A 14,667-nucleotide genomic window follows, 5' to 3' on the forward strand; every position below is an offset into this window, starting at 1 on the left:
GAGCAATCTGTCTGGGTCGCAGTGAAGGAAGCTGGGAGCAGCTCAGCTCACCAGCCGTGTCACTGGCACCCGTCGCCCTGCCCAGGATTTGACGCCTTCACAGAGTGAGGGATCAAGGAGCGGCTCTCAGGTTACCGGATCCCGGCCTCACCAGGGAGGGGGAAATCAAAGATCGAGTGGGAGGGATCCCTCTGCCCCACGGACAGCAGCTAAATATTGGGCACAAGGAGCCGATGTGGGGCTCAGGGGCTGCGTGTCTGTGCGTGCGAGGAGGTAAGTGTGGCAGGATGTGTGTGCCCAGCACGGCCGTGAGCTTATGGAGGCATGTGGGAGGACTAGAGGAGCTCTGCGGTGTCCCGCGGTCGGCTGAGTGTCTGGGCACCTGTAGGATGTGGGTGAACGTGGGAGTGTTGTGTGTGGGAGTGCGGATGGGCGCGGGTTGTGTAGCGGGGAGGTGTGGGAGTGGCGTAGTGCAGTTGTCCATGGGAGGGTATGTGAGCTGGCTGGCTGGGTGCATAAGGCTCCTGTATGAGCCCTTTGCTGCGGGCCCCCTGGCCCCTCCCTGCGGTCTGTAGTGACAGGAATGTGGCCGGTCTGTCTGTCCAGCCCTGGACATCTGTCCTCAGGCACTAAGCCAGCCCATGCTCTGACACCACCCTGGTGGTTAAGCAGCAGGGGGTGGTGCAGGCCAGCACACTGAGGCACAAGGGACATCTATGTAGCATCTACCTCCTGCATGAAGGTTGGTCCAGCCGGAGATTGTCCCAAGCCCGTAGCAAGGCCCAAAGCGTGTCCTGCCTCCCCGACATCAGTGAGTGTCTAAAGGGGGAAGGGTGCTAGATCCATCCACTGCTGGGAGCAGCTGCCCACCTGCCCTCTGGGAACACAGAGCCTGATCCTGTGCCGCTTCCCTGGGAACAGGATCGGGCCCCTGGCTCCTAGCAGAGCCTGGTTTCCAGGGAGTCCTTGTGTGTGTGAGGTAGCTCCAGTGCCCTGGCAGCAGGCAGTGCCGGGCTGGCGTGCGCCCACACTTCGCTAAATGCCGGCATTGTCAGCGCGCTCTCAGCGGAGGAGCCAGAGGTTTGGACCCCGCTTATGTCCTAGAGTTCCTAGAAGTGGCTTTGTCGGGCAGCCTCTTCCAATATAAACAGCGGGCATGGCCGAGGGGAGGGAGCGGGCAGCGGGGAGGCCTGGGCTAGCATTTCATGGCAGTGTGAAGGCTGGAAGTGATTTGGGAAGCCCGCCCTGCTGGGTTTGACGCCCAGCTGCTCGGCGAATCAGGAGAGCCCCCCTCCAGGGCTGGAGCACTTTGATGTGCAGATGGAAAATCGCAACCCTGAGATCCTCCTCTGGGAGTCTTCCATCTAATGGGGAACAGTCCAGGGACAGCCCCCCTCTCCCATAACACAATCTGTCCCCCCCGTCCCGGAGCACAACAGCTGGCTTGTCGGATTTGTAAAGGTCTGTGCTTTCAGTCCGGAGCCTGCTAGAGGGGAGGCAGCTTAATCAAGTGGACGACCACTGGGGTGGGAGTCAGGAGTCCTGGAGCCTGGTCCTCGGTCCTGTATGACACTGTGCAAGTCTCTGTGCCTCAGTTTCCCCTTCTAAAGTGCTTTGAGCTCTGCGGGTGGGAAGTGTCATTGTTACAGTGGCAGGGCAGAGCCAGACCACTGTGTGCAGAGAGGAGTCTGAGACAAAAGCCTTGCTCCAGACAGCAGGGAAACTGGGAGATCTGGATTTCACAACCAGCCCCTACTTATAACTGGAAAAGCTAAACCCATGGAGCTGCTCAGCCCTGAGCTTTGTGGGGAGTCAGCCTTGGCTGGGCTCTGCAAACATTGCTCCCGGGACAGGACCCACACTGCACTGTCCCTCTGGCACTTTGAGCTAAGGCAGCAGCCTGGGGCAATGATGCTGTGGCGCTGGGATGAAAGCGACTCCGGACACTGGCAACGCACACCCAATGCAGAGAGCCAGCAGGCCTAGGGTGGGAGTGGAGGAAGCAAGGGTTGCTGGGTAGAGCAGAGGCGAGGTGGTTGGTTGTCTTGGGTTCTAGTCCTGGATCTGCTGCTAATTTGTTGTGTGACCTTGGGCTGGACACGTCCCCTCGTGTGCCTTAGTTTCCCTGTCTCCATATGGGAGTTGTAGCAGGGTGCTGCAAGGGTTGATTGGTTATGGTTTGCAAAGCACGTTGAGATCCTTGGCTGGGGAGGGCATTGCTACATATGAGGCAGTGTGGCTCTGCAGGATACCCAGGCTCCTGCTCTCCGGGGTGCTGGCTCTCCACTGACCTCAGCAGTTCTGCGTGGCATTACAGCCAGGGCACATGGTTCAGATTTGCCGCTGACGTCATTGCCACAAGTGGGTAAGCGCCGGGATCGTCTGGGCCTCCCCTCTCCGCCAGAGCTTTCCCCACGGAAATCAGACCCCGCTATTACTGCAGTCCTCAGCGGGGAGCTGGAACGGGGCTGGGGGAAGGGAGAAGATGCTGTGTGAGTTCTGGCTGCTCAGCACAGAGAGATAGGCTGGAGCGGCTTCCTGGGACAGGAGTGCTCATAGGAGAGTGGGGATTTTGCTCTGGAGCAGGGGATGGCAGATCCCCAGGGCGGTGTTGGCCAGGCCTGCATGTCCTCTCTGGAAAGACAGTGATGATACACCCCAAGGTGGGAACTGTCATGAGCCAATAGGCTGGGGGTGGGATCCAGCAGCACCCGGTCAGCGCTAGCAGCTGGTTGGGATCTGGGATCCAGTTGGCATGCGGTATCCAGTGAATGGAGCAGAGGATTCCCTCAAGTAGGACTGGGGTCTGGGATGTTGGGGCGAGAGAGCTAGTGTGGTTGGCACCAGCTGGGGCAGGGATAGGGGCCCAGGCAGGGCTGGGGGATGAGAGCTGAGGTCTGGAATTGGAGATCCCGCTGGGGCATGGCCAGGCCTGACTCAGAGACAATGTGTTAGCGTTATGGCAGCAGTGATAATAGCAACTGTGGTAGGCTCCGGCAGCTCCCTCAGACTCAGGGGGCCTAATGGACAGAGCACTAGACAGCTATTCAGGAGGCCTGGGTTCTATTCCCAGATCTGCCACTAGCCTGCTGGGGACCTGGGGCAAGTCACAGCACCACTTTTTGCCTCAGTTTCCCCATCTGTAAAGTGGGGATAGTGCTACTGGCCTCCTTTGTGAAGCGCTTTGCGATCTCCTGAGGAAGAGTGCTGTCTAGGAGCTGAGTGGTATTATTATGCTGGGCCCTCTGCAGACAGTCTCTGCCCCACAGACCTCACCGTGCAGTGACGGTCCCTGCACACCATTCCCTCTAACCCTTACTCACATGCAGGCCTGGTGGCAGAAGTGGCTCTGGCGGAGATGACCATAGACTTGCCGATAAGCAGGCGTTTTGCCCGTAGGCGGCCATGGGACAGAAGGGGCCAAGGCTGCCGTGGGAGAAGCAGGCAGGGACAGGGTCTCTGCGTGAGATATAAAAACAGCTAAGCACCATGCAGAGACAACGGGCATGCTGAGAGCTTAGCTTGTGTCATGGGGGCTGCCGCGCAGGACAGCTGGGACAGGCTGACTTGTGGTGCCTCACCCCAAACCTTGGCCACAGTCAGGGAAACAAAGCGTCTGTCCCTGGCACATGGCAGGGCCTGCTACAATTCTTTGGTGGACACAAGGCAAACCACAGCAGCCCGAGCGGAGAGTCCGGCTCTTGTCCACATGAGAGAGACTAGCTGTGTCAGAGCTGGGAGGGCAGTGCTGGCTGTTGAGCGTTTGAGGTTGCGTCGCGGACGTGGTGCAGTAAATTAAGACCTCTAAGGAGTGGCTACTGGAGAGAAAGGCCAACCCTGGCCGTGGGATCAGGCCCTTGCTGGGGCTGGAGCTGGAGAACGCGGGTGTGTTTATTTTTCCTCCTTCCCACAGAAGGAAACGTGGGGTTCTGGCAGAGCTCGTCCCCCGAACGATTCTCTAATTGGCTTTGAGGGCTGGACGGAAACAAAGTAGCAGGTTCATGAGCTCTGATTTAGTTGGGGATTGGTCCTACTTTGAGTAGGGGGTTGGACTAGATGACCTCCTGAGGTCCCTTCCAACCCTGAGATTCTATGATTCTGAGAACCAGACTCTCTCCCCCTTTCCCAGAGCTCCATCCCCCCAACACAAATATTGATTTATGAAACTGTTTTGCTACCCAGTTCAGTGAAAGTAAATGGGAAGAGCCCAGGTGACAGAGACGCAGCACCCACAGCTGCCGCGGTCCTGTCCCGAGCAGGAGCTGCTCCCTGTTTCCTTTCCGCTCTTTGCTTCCCAAGTGGCGCCTTCAGAGTCCAGTGCAGCCGGTCGGGGAGAGGAGCAGAATTCCCTGGCGAGTGGCACAAACGATCTCCCCCATCAACCCTAAAAACGGGTCCTGGAAGGCCTGCTGACCTGGGACAGGACCAGGACGCCTCGCCACGGGCCACATGGACCTCACTGAGCTGGGAGCTTCAGTCCCGGCCTTTCTCATGTGAGCTAAGGGAGTAATGCATTGCCCTCAGCAGCAGGCGCTTGAACTCACTAGGGGCAGCCACTAGAGGGAGACTCTTAGCCAGAGGGTGGCAGGGCGAGGAGGTGCCTGCCCTCCTGTTTGCAGGGATTGCCAAGGGACGGGACGAGACGAGCAGGGCTCGTGTGCGAGTGCACAGCCTCCTCACTCCTGGGGACAGATCCCCGCTGGGGGCGAGGTGGATGAGAGGTCCTCTCCTGAGTGCCGTGAGTGGGTAGTCGGACTGTTCTCCAGCTGCTCCAGGTTTCATCACCGATTGCAGGGGATCCGTTATCCTGATGTCCCCTGTGGGGCACAGGAACACCCGCAGCCTCGCAGTCGGTGGGGCTGTGACAAGGGAGCCCTTTGCTCATGCCTGTCTGCGGTGCTATCCAGTAACATGGCCCAGTTCCAGCTCCCTGTCCCAGTGGGACCCACCCATCAAAACAGGGACGCTGGGTTGTATCTCCCCGGGGGAGGAGCTTTGGGACAAGAGCTGCTATGTCCTAACACAGGGGTGCCCAACATATGGCCCACGGGCCGTACACAGCCCACCTGAGCATTTCATAAGGCCCGCAGCCTGCTTCAATACATTATACTAACAGCCGATTCATTAGCATTTTGTTGTCACGTTTGCATCATTTTAGTTTACACAAGTGTGTAAACAGACAGTACTGTACATAGAAACCACCGATCTCAATACCTACGAAACAAGCTGAGCTGAAAATATAAATCAGCACAGGGGACTTTCAATGTTATTAAAATATGTAGAATCTGTTTGGCCCACACACAGCTGTGCTAAGGTTTATCTAGCAGGCCAGACTAGGTCAGGGCCCACTGCAATCAGAGAGCAGAGGCAACACTGCACCAAGAAATCTGCCTAGACACTTCACATCAGGGCTGGGCAGCAGACGGTTTCCCCGTCCTATGAGGATATTTGACATTTCAAAAATTTTTCCCGGCCCAAATTGGGATGAAAAGTCAAAATCTTAAAAAATTTCATTAAACAATAATCCAGGGGGGAAAAATTGGTTTGGGTCCATGGAAACATTTCATTTGGGTGATTTCATCTTTACCTCTTTGTAAAGAAAGGTTTCAGAGTAGCAGCCGTGTTAGTCTGTATCCGCAAAAAGAACAGGAGTACTTGTGGCACCTTAGAGACTAACAAATTTATTAGAGCATAAGCCGAAGAAGTTGGTTGTAGCCCACGAAAGCTTATGCTCTAATAAATCTGTTAGTCTCTAAGGTGCCACAAGTACTCCTGTTCTTTTTGTAAAGAAAATTTCCCAACATTTCCAAACAAAAACCAAAAGTTTCACTCAAAACCTGCAAAACTTTTCAGTTTGAAAACATCAGAGTGGGGCATTTTCACAATATCAAAACTTTTTCAACCAAATATTTTGCAAGTTGGGTGTTTCATCAAACCCAGCAATGTTTTGCAGACAGTTTTGGTTTTGACAAATCAACATATTTGTTCAGAAAATTCCTGACTCGTCCTGTTCAGAATTAGCCCATGGTGGGGGTACTGTAATGAAATAGAGGGGTGTGTGTGTGTGTGTGTGTGTGTGTGTGTGTGTGTGATGCAGCTAGGGGATGGAGTCCGAGCTGCTCATGTGTCAGACACCCAATACATGCACCAACTAATGGAGATTCTCCTCGATTTGTCAGTGGTTTGGGAGCAGGCGGATGTGAGTTCAATTCTGGCGTTGCCGTTCGGTTCGGGGTGGATCTGGATCTGCTACGTTTTCTAGGATAGCGCAGCACAGAGCCTGCCGGAATCGGAGCTTTAGCACCAGCCCCGCCATGTTTCCAAAAAGGCACCAACCCAGAGCAGAGGAATTTCTGCACCTCCCCCCATGGCCTGGGGGCTGCTTGGGGATTTCACAGCAGTTTGCAATGGAGCTAGGACAGAAAGAGCCAAATCCCCTCCCTTGGGAGCATCCGTGATCACCACCTCCCACCCCAGCTGCCTCTGCCCCTCCTTCCCCAAAGCACTAACGGTTCCACTTGGCCAGCTGAGCTGGGGGTTTGAATCTGGTTGGCTCCCTCTCAGCCAATGGCCAGAGACAGGGGTTAATGACCCCCGCTCCCTGCCCTTCCCTCAGGCCACAGCCCCCCTAACCAGTAACAGGCAGGCACAGAGCAAGCCTGCTCCTCCCCCCGCCTCCCCTCCCTACATCTCTCCAGCCCCTTCCCCGCCTGGCAGCATTTTTGAATGCAAACAAGATGTCATTAACCCTTTCACTTCCTGAGTCCCCCCAGCCCACCTCAAGCCATGCGTTTGCTGCGGGGAGCACCGAATCCCTGGGTGCTTCTGCTGCGTGGGGACCCTGTGCACCGCCTAGAGAAGAACTGGACCACTCCAGGACTGTGTGGAGAGGCATGAACCCTCATGTGGTACCCAGCGGATGGGTGACTAGAGTGAGAGTCAGGAGACCCTGGTTCTAATTCTAGCTCTGCCACTGACCTGATGTGGGACCTTGGGCAAGTCACTTCCCCACCCCATACCTCAGTTTCCCCTTGTCTGTCTACAGGAATTGTCTCTCGCTATATGTCTGGCCAGCCCCTAGCACCATGGGGTCTCTAGGGGCTACTCTACTCAGGGGGCAGCTTTTCAAAAGCGCTGAAGGAATTTAGAAGTGCAAGGCCCGCTGACTCGCAGTGGGACATGTGCTCTTGGAAATCCCCTGCCTTGCGAACACACGTCTTTCTTTGCCTGTGGTATTGATGACTTGGGAAACTTTGGAAGTTTCTGATTTGGGGCGCCCGGTTTGAGACACTCCAGAGAGTGTGAGGGCTCCTTTAACTGGGGGCGAGGTTTGATGCTTTCCAAGGGACAGGCAGAGACTCTAGACAGGGACAGGGGCTCATCTTCGTGTACCAGTCGTAAGGGCCATGTGGCCCAGTCTGAGGCCGTTGCACCTGTGATGGCCACGGAGGGGTCTGCACTGCCTGCTGCACAGCGATCCCCGGCATGTGGGGCATTCCCCGATTTGCCATGTGTGATAGTGCGCTGGGATGAGTGAGATGTTTGTGTAGCATTGGCTGCATTCCAGAAGGCTCAGTATTTCCAGGCGCGCGCGTGTGTGTGTGTATCTCTATATAGACACAAACACACACACAATCTGCGTGTCAGGCAGAGTTCTCCGCAAAGGCTCTTCATCTCAGGTCCATGCTGAACAGGTGTCCCCGACGGCACATGCCATGTGCCCCAGCTGTCACATACTTGCCTGGCAGCAAGGAGGCTTTGGAAATCCGCCCTGGCTTCTAGCCCCCCCAGCCAGTTCAGGCTCCTAGCTCTGTGCCAGCAGCCTGGGGAAAGGTGCATGATCCTCCAAAATGCCCTCTGTCTGCCCAGAAAAGTCCCATGTCTCGGGGCAGATGGGGTGCACACAGCCTTGCCAGCCCATGTGTCCAGCCCAGAGATTTGTCCTGCCTCTGCCTTGATTGCAACTGAGGTTACAGGGAGAAGGGCCCGATGGGACAAGGGCTTCTGCCCCCAGTGCTCTGCAGTGCCTACTATGGCCTGTCCAGACTTCTCAGGGAGCTGCCTGGGCCGCGGGGGTTGTTCCAATGTAGGATCTGTTTGGGAGAGTGTACGTGTTGGAACCAAAGGGCCCGGATTCTGTTCCCAGTTGCGCTGGTGTGAATCTTGATGTCTAGACCCTGATCTCGCTCGCAGCTTCTCTTTCTGAAGAGCAAAGGTGCATCAGCCCAGGTCCTGCAGCAGAATCAGCCAGCCTGGGAGCAGCATGCCTCTGAGCGAAGGTGCAGTGCAGGCCGGAGACTGAGCCGCCTTCCTTTCTTTGGAATCCAAACCTCTTTTCCCAGCTGTGCCAAATATAGCAGAGGGGTGTCCCTGGGGGCTCCCCTGCAAGCGTCACCAACGCCCCCCGCTGAGATCCAGAGGAGTGGCAGCTCCTTGTGGGGGAGGGGATGCATGGCACACTATTAGCAGTACCCCTAGGAGTAAAGGACAGCCTTTGGATGGGGGCTGCTGTCAGCAGATCACAGCTCATTTCCTGATTTCTCTGCAACTCCCCCACACGCCGGAGGAGATCGCAGCAGGCCCGGACTTTGGAAGGAGCAAGATCGATGGAGCTGGCTGATTTACAAGGCAGACAATGGGCTCAGCTCCTCACACTGGAGCAGAGGAGCACGTGGGCAGAATGAATAAGTCCTTTGGCGCAAGCTTGGATGCATCGGCTCGCCCCTCCCACCTAGGGACTGCCATTGCGCCGAGCTTTGGCAAAGGAGCTGCCCGGCCAGGGCTCCCGTTCTCCTTCCTTATCCTAGTGCTGCTAACAATGAGGGGGGTTCTTAGCTTGGGGAGAGGCAGTGCTGTGCGGTCCAAGGGACAAGCCTGGGACCCAGGAGACCTGCACGCCAGGACCAACTCTGTCACTCACCGCCTATGGGACCTTCGACACGTCACTTCCTTTCTCTATGCCTTAGTCTCCTCTTGTCTGTTTAGCTTGTAAGCTGTTTGGGGTAGGGGCTGTCTGTCTCTGTGTTTGTGCAGTAACTGCACAGTGGGGCCTGATCTCAGTTGGACTGTTACCGTCATATAAATTATACAAATCAATGCACTGGGCTGTGTAGGACTAACAAAGCCTCCTGTGTTACACATGGGGAAACTGAGGCAAAGACAGGTCAAGGACTAAGGCAGGGGTGGGCAAACTACGGCCTGCGGGCCGCATCCAGCACACCAGCCGTTTTAATCCGGCCCTCGAGCTCCCACTGGGAAACGGGGCCTGGAGTTTGCCCTGCTCCGGCACTCCAGCTGGGAAGCAGGGTCGGCGAAGCGGTGGCATGTCCCCACTCTGGCTCCTATGCGTAGGGGCAGCCAGGGCGCTACACTCCGCATATTGCCCCCACCCCAAGCAGTGCCCCCGCAGTTCCCATTGGCCAGGAACCATGGCCAATGGGAGCTGCAGGGGCAGCGACTGCGGATGGGGCAGCGCGCAGCAGAGACACCTGGCCATGCCGCCGCATAGGAGCTGGAGGGGGGGACATACCACTGCTTCCGGGAGCTGCTTGAGATAAACGCCACCCGGCGCCTGCACCCCTGAGCCCTCACCCCCCCATGCCCCAATACCCTGCCCCAGTCCTGATCCCCCTCCCGCCTTCGGAACCCTTCAGTCCCAGCCTGGAGCACTCTCCTGCACTCCAAACCCCTCATCCCCCGGCCCCACCCCAGAGCCCGCACCCCCAGCCGGAGCCCTCACTCTTCCCCCATCCCAACCCCAATTTCATGAGCATTCATGGCCCACCATACAATTTCCATACCCAGATGTGGCCCTCCGGCCAAAAAGTTTGCCCACCCCTGAGCTAAACTGAAATCTATCAATCTCGATATTGATGCCCGTCACCATGATGTAGTGGTGAAGCACTGGAATGCGTTACCTAGGGAGGTGGTGGAATCTCCTTCCTTGGAGGTTTTTAAGGCCCGGCTTGACAAAGCCCTGGCTGGGATGATTTAGTTGGGAATTGGTCCTGCTTTGAGCAGGGGTTTGGACTAGATGACCTCCTAAGGTCCCTTCCAACCCTGATATTCTGTGATTCTATGATATCTGAGCACCTGCCATTCCAAATCAATAACAGTGGAACTAAGAGCGTCTACACAGGCGTGTGCCCCAGTTCAACTGAACTGGCTTTGAAAGTGGTGTGAAATTAAAATAGTGCCCCTCTAAATGAGCACAAGGCCAGTGCAGGAATTCAGCTCTGGGGAGTCACTGAGTATGTCTACACAGCAGTACCATGTCAGAGCCTCAGTCAACTGACTCAGGCTCCTGGGGTTTGCTCTGCTGGGCTAAAAATAGCATTGTAGACATTAGGGCTGGAGCCCAGGCTCTGAAACCCGGCGAGGAAGGCTCTGAGACTCAGATCTTTCTTTTGCCATGTCGACGTACCCATCGAGACCCGCTGTTCGGTCTTCTGAGGCAGCAATCAGTTCTCATCACCATGTCAGGCACATGAGTGAGTGACAGTCCAGGGCGGGTGTCCGGGTCTCCTTGACACCCAGCTGCCCGTCTCATTACAAACTGCTGGAGAACTCCGCTTGCCCTGTCGGCTGTTAACGGGGCACCCGGTCCCAGCAGATCGGGGCCTGCCAATGCCCCATGTTGACCTCCTGGCTCTGAGACTGTCTCTTTAAGGTTCTGACAGCCTATGTCTTCATTTTAACTCTGCCCCCTGTGTGCTAGCCATTGTGGGGGGCGAGGGGAGGAATGGGGCAGCCTGCCAGCAGGAGGGGAGGTGGTGGTGGAGGAGCCATATGTTATGGCAGGGAGAGAGACACAGCTCCGAGAGAATGTGAAGGGATGCAGCCCTTGTACAGAGTAATCTCTGGGAAGGCTGTGCTTGACTGGCTCCAGGCCTTGCGTGTCTGGCATATGTAGTGGCTGGGTGGTGCATGCTGTGAGCAGCCATATAGTTCACTGATCTGGTGGTTGTTGCACACAGTGAGACATCTAGAGATAGGCTGCATATGGGGGGGGGGAGGGGAATGTCCTTGAACAGGGTCAAGCAGTGGAGAAGCCTCACGTGGGAAACGGCAGAAGCCCCATCATTTGAATCATTGTAACGCCACATTGTTGTTGTGAGCTGTGAAATGGCTTCCACCTTCCTCCCCAGAGATGGCTGCATTTTACTAGGGGGGAAAGGAATTTTGGGCCACTGGAACTGCTGCCCTGTGTAACAACTACTGTGTGATTCTTTCTCCCCTAAGTACTGGCTCTTGGGGAGAATTAAATGCATGAGAGATTTGGGTGACCCTTTGGCATGAAAGCCCTGGGAATAGACGGTCCTGCCTGAGCTTCAAGGGAGTTGCCTGGATGAGACCTGGTGTTTTTTTCCCACCTCTATGATCTCCTTCATTTAGAGAAGACAGCATGGCCTAGTGGACACAGCACTGCACTGGTACCCAGGTGACTTAGGTTCTATTCCCAGTTCTGCTTCATGACACTGGGCAAGTCACTTCTTGACCTCGTGCCTCAGTTTCCCCAGCTGTAAAATGGGGATGATCCTGCCGTCCTTGGTAAAGCGCTTTGAGATCTACTGGGACAAGCTAGGGATTATTATTAAGAGCTGCCTTAGCCCTTTGTGTGCCAGTGTGTGGAGAATATTCAGGAGCTGCATCCTTTCCACGTGACCTCGGAGGGATAGCAGGGCCACATCACATTAAGGAAATTGCACTGCCCTTTGGGCAAATCTGTGACAAAAGGTGCCTGAATTCATGCTCTGGAGTGGGCTTGAGACTGCACAGACCTGCATGCTTAATGCACTAGCCCTAGCATGCTGCTGGCAAATAAGAACATGCTGACAGCAGGAACCCTGGCCTGGCCTGGCCCTTCCTACTTTACTGCTTCACCAGACCCAGGAATAAACAAAGCAGAGACCCATTTACCAAGGAGCAGAGAGAGGCTGCTGAGGCAGAGGAAAGCCCGAGGAAGGAATTACTTATTTCCCAGCCCACAGGGACCAGTTCTGCAGGGCTCGCAGCAACCGCTCTACTAGTGCTGCAATTAACCCCCTCCACCCTGCTGCTGAGCTCAACCTCCCCCATAAACACCTCCTCCAGGCAACAAATGAGGGTGCCCACCCCTGCAGAGGACACAGCACAGAGATCAAGGGTTCCTTTCTGCTCCATAAGGGCATGTTCCCGCTCAGTGGGAGTGTTTTCATGGATGTTAATAGGCAGAGGCAGATTAGGGGTTTGTGGGGCCCATCCCTTCTGCCTGCAGTCCCCCCACCCCCCGTGCTCCTGACGGGGAGCTGGTTGGGGTGCGGGGGCAGGGCAGCCGGGGAGCGCCAGGTAGGCAGGCGGAGCGGGGTAAGCCCCAACACCGCGACTCCGGGTGGGCGGAGCAGGTTGGGGTGCCCATTTTTCTGAAGGCCCCCAATTGGCCAGGGCCCCTGGGCCCAGATCCCATTGGCCCAGTGGCTAATCCGCCACTGTTAATAAGAGCTGGATTGGGCCTCTGTAAGGCCAGGCAGAGCCATTGGAGCCAAGGGCAGCAGCTACCCCCACTGTCCCATCCCAGGTCCAGAATCTGCCCCCAGCTCTCTGCGTCTCCCCAGGCCAGGAAGCACCTGGGATCCCTTCCAGTGGGGAGGAGGAAAGTGCTTCCAATTCCCCCCTACACACACTCACAAATCTCCGCACAGCTGTTGTTCCCACTGGTGTGAACAGGAGCTGTGTACACCCCCCACCATCGCCTGGGTGCCCCATTTGGAGATACAGGGTTCGGGGCAGTGGGGGGTGTCAAAAGGGGGCTTATTTGAAAAATGCTTCCTGGGGCATCTTCTGGAGGGGGGCTCCAGTCAGTGCAGTTAGGCAGTGGGGGCTATGGAAGGGGCTGGCGGGCCCTTCCGATGCCTAACTCCCTGCACCCCCATGCTCACAAGTGGCTCTCCCCAGGGAGCAGAGGGCTGGGAGGAGCCAGTTTCTGATATAATTCAATGGCAACAATATCGTAGACACTGATGGTCCACATGGGTTTTTATCTTTACAGACCCAGGAGAGCAGACGTCCTCTGTCCATCTCTCCTTCCTCACACCAACGATTCCTCCTTGCTCTTGGTTCCCTGACATGTCTCCCCTTGTGTCTGCCTCCCTGAGGCCCTGTCTAGGCTATAGGCATGGGCTGAGTCAGGCAGACTTGTTTACAGCACTGTCAGAAGTTGTAATGTAACGGTGACCTTGCTGGGACCAGTTCAAAGCCCTGAGCATCCCGAGGTGGTAGCCTAGCTTTGAGGATACAGATCCAGTGCGTGGCCCGGCTTGCACCCAAGTCCTTGTGTACATGGGACCTCTGACTTTGCATGGCTATAGGTGCTGTCTCAATGATTTTCACACCGTCCTGGCTGGCCTGGGTCACAGTGAGCAGCGGGCTGCTCTGGGCCCTGTGTGTGTGGGGTGCAAACGCTTTGGGGGTGCTGCGAAGGCGTTGGGGACGGAAGGTGCCATAGGAGTGTTAGCGTTATCAGAAGTGGGAGGCCCACTGGATTTAACCCTTTCAGCACCCTCCAAACTGGCTCCCTGGAGGAGAGGGAAGGATTCCACCCGCCAGGCTGCATGCATCGGGCACATGGCCATGTTGTGCAGCGAGTCACAGTGCCCAGGGAAAGGTGGGGCTGCTAGCTGGGGCTGGCGGAGACCCAGCTATTTGGGCACTAGCCTAAGCTGTGGGAGGCCTAGGTTCAAATCTCTGCTCTGCCAAGCCCCTCCTGTGTGGCCATTGGCCAGTTGCTTAGCCTGACTGTGCCTTGGTTCCCCATTGACTAAGTGGGGATCATAGCACTGCCCTGCCTCACAGGGGTGCGTAAGGATCAGTGTGGTAAGGATTGGGGGGGAGGGGGGGGCTCACATACTGTGGTAATAAGGGGCAGATAAGTACCTAGCTAGAGAGGGAATGATCCAAGCCTGGCCATTGAATAGTGAAGAAGGCAGACCTGGCCGGGGGACGGAGGGGAGAGCCACAGCAGCCTGCCAGTGGGTCAGACACAAATATAATTATTAATTATAATTAATAGCACTCAATGGAGAGGGGGGGATTTAAGCCTGTTCACTGGTGTTGATGCCTCCCTTGGGGCATCATCTCCGCTTCTGAGTCAGCCAGCCCGGGCGTAGCTAATGGAGGAGTTTGGCATGATTTAAAAGCGGGAGTGTCCTTGCAGAATCCAGTATGGGGGGTAGCAGCGTGTCACTGGTACCCATAGGACGTTCCCCTCCGCCGGTGTGCCCGTAACTGGGCAGTGCCCTGCCACGCAGGGCTGGGCTTGCTGGAGCTGCCTGGCAGCCAGCTGATAGAAGGTCTAGTGAAGAACAAAGCCATCTGGCTCCTCGGTCACCCAGAGAAATGCTGCCCCGGAACATTATGCATTTCCCAGTGCGGGCACCCCTGGCATGTGCCCACCGAGGCGTTAAGGCTGTTTTGTTGGGCACAGGGAGGTGACCTCTGCCCAAAGCAGGTGATTCTTCAGCCAGGGTGCAGCCCAGGCTCCCCCGTCTCTAGCTGGGGACGGGGTGCTGGCGGTGGGAGCTTCATGCCCGGGCCGGGTGTGCGCCCTGTGCCGCTGCAGCCGAGAGCTGCAAGGGGGTGACTCGGCAGCAGCCCTTTGTCTGCGGTACCTGCGCCGGGTGTTAAAGGGGC

At 56.4% G+C, this 14,667-nt stretch overlaps 1 protein-coding gene across 4 annotated transcripts in view; it reads left to right on the forward strand.

Annotated features, from left to right (window-relative positions):
• The window catches only part of NAV1 (neuron navigator 1), a 281,812-nt gene that overhangs the window by 215,284 nt on the left and 51,861 nt on the right, over nucleotides 1-14,667 (forward strand). The gene's annotated exons all lie outside the window — the stretch shown is intronic.

Source organism: Terrapene carolina, unplaced genomic scaffold (genome assembly GCF_002925995.2).
Source record: "Terrapene carolina triunguis isolate 2854851 unplaced genomic scaffold, T_m_triunguis-2.0 Scaffold191, whole genome shotgun sequence".
Classification (NCBI taxonomy): domain Eukaryota; kingdom Metazoa; phylum Chordata; order Testudines; family Emydidae; genus Terrapene; species Terrapene triunguis.